General features: G+C 44.5%; 1 long non-coding RNA gene across 1 annotated transcript; it reads left to right on the top strand.

The window, feature by feature from the left end:
• The first annotated feature begins 382 nt into the window (after positions 1-382).
• LOC122143557 lies at positions 383-844 on the top strand. The gene is made up of 3 exons (XR_006159219.1): positions 383-500; positions 583-687; positions 759-844. It is a non-coding gene; the product is annotated as an uncharacterized LOC122143557 (long non-coding RNA).
• The last annotated feature ends 1,349 nt before the right edge of the window (positions 845-2,193 follow it).

Here is a 2,193-nt window from a genome sequence, read left to right as displayed (position 1 = left end):
TGGTCAACTGATCCAGCGAATCTGGTCTGACTCCTTGGGAGTGATGTCCTCGTTGTCGGTTTTGTCCCCGGCTCTAAGCTGCTCTACTTTGAGAATGAACTGCAGGACTGCAACAGCGTGTAATGGTAAAGAGCTGTTAAGTGTTACTGGATTATTGACATCCTACTGAAAATAGATCCTTGTTCTGGGGTATCAATGATTCCCTGAACCTAAACATCCATGGGATAGGGTTATTTTTTTTTTTTTTTTTTTTTTTTTTTTTAATAGTAGAGAAACCTTAATAACTGATCACCTTGGGTAACCAAGGTGTTTTGACATGACTTGCTCAAACACTTTTGGAATGGGTTCTTTTTTGAGAACGCTCTTGGTAACAAATAGATGACCAAGGATGAGCTTGTCTACACCTTTGCTCTTACCTACACTCCTGAGGCATTTTGCTGGCACTTCCGATTACCGTGTACAGATGGTGCAGTTATTGGTATTCAATGCCATTATCAAAGGTAAGTGACTTTTGTGACTTGTGGCATTGCTTGTGGTGGTGGAACTGGAAGCCCATTTAATTGGTAATTTCTTGAATGACAGGTTTCATAATGTCACCAGTAATGCCTTGAAGCCAACTTGGGTCCCTTATGCCTCAACGGGCGGCTGGTGAAGAAATCTTGCTGTTCTCCCTGAAGCTCATGATGGGTTTGTGCAGTTTCTCTAGACCTTCTGCCTTATGAATGAGGCTGTGCCTAAACTGTTCTTTCCTCTTGCAGATGACTGGTCCTATGAGAGGCCTTCAAACTCTTACTTCCTGGGTGACATTATTAATATTGAGGCGTCTGTGATGGTATACAACCGTAATGCACCCCCTAGGTGTGGTTTGTGGACCCGGCTGTGGCCAATACAGAAGTACCTGATGTGAGCGCCCTTCGAGATATTTGTTCATTGAGAATCATGGGTGTGTTCATGTAATCAGATGCTGCAGGTTTTGTTTTCAAGTTTGCTGCTTGTAGCCTTTGTGTCCTCCTACAAACTTTTTTTTACTCCTTAGAGATGTCCCCTGTGGTATGCTAAGGTCACTGGTTCTCTATCCAGCTCACACGCTTTTATGCCTCGATCCCAGGAAGGACCCAAAATCGGTTTCAGCTGGAGGCCTTCATGTTCCCCGGGGGATCCAGTCGTTTTTCTGTATGTATTATGAGAGGTTGTTGGAGGCATGACCTCCGCTCCCCAGTGGCTTTTGGTTTGTGACTCCTTACCTGTGGGTGTCTCTTGCAGATCACCATAACGTGTGTCCTGAAGGCCACTCTTGCTTCTGCACCTATTGATGCAGCTCCACAAATCCTGTTCCTTTGCCAATGGGTAAGTTCATACCACTTAAGGAAATACATTAAAGGTGCCATATGTCTGATTTTTTCAGTATTGCAGGTGCCCTTGGCTGCTACAATTAAGGAACCACCAGGTTTGCAGTTGCTGGACTCACATGTGACTCAACGCGCGGCTGTCTGCTCCCCTGCCTTCCTCCTCTGCTTATTTTTCTTGCTCTGCCCTGCTTGATGCCCTCTTTGCTCACTGACGCTGCCTTGCTTTTTGCTCGCTGCTTCTCGGCTGCTTAGCTGCTCTGCTGCTTTAGTCTTGCTGCTCTTCGCCTTTTTCCTTTTGGAGGTAGGAAGCCTGCGTTTAATAAAAAAGGCCCTGGTTTGAACCCTTCCCATCACTTACTGTCCTGCTTTTTCGAGATTGTTATTTCAGGGGAAGGGGTCAATGCCTCAACTTCGGGCCCCTGTATGGTTGGTTAAGAGCACAGAAGACTTAACAACTGGTTTTTAAAATAAGACTGTTGGGTCAAACTTATTCTTTTCCTTAAGGTTTTTTTTTTTTTTTCCTTGTCTAGCCTTACCGAGTTGAACGTGAGTGCCTTTAAGCGTTGGGGAAGCGGTTAATTCCTACTGTACCTATATTCTCTTGCCAGAAGGAAAGGCTCCTTTTCTCGTTAGGGAAGTTAATATTACAGTATCCTTTTAAAGAGACCTGCTGTGGAAAGCTTCCCTTTGACGAGTACTGTAAAGGTGAAATACATTGCCCATGATGGGCTGTAAAGGGGAACTGTTAATTGGATTTTGGCCAAAAGTTCTGGTGCATGAACATACACTTCCCTTGAAGCACTGTAGATATTTTGCAATGCGTTTTATGCAGTGAACTTATTTC

Source organism: Cyprinus carpio, unplaced genomic scaffold (genome assembly GCF_018340385.1).
Source record: "Cyprinus carpio isolate SPL01 unplaced genomic scaffold, ASM1834038v1 S000006267, whole genome shotgun sequence".
NCBI lineage: Eukaryota > Metazoa > Chordata > Actinopteri > Cypriniformes > Cyprinidae > Cyprinus > Cyprinus carpio.
Note: the sequence above shows the minus strand (reverse complement) of the source record. Positions and strands in the feature narration are given on the sequence as shown.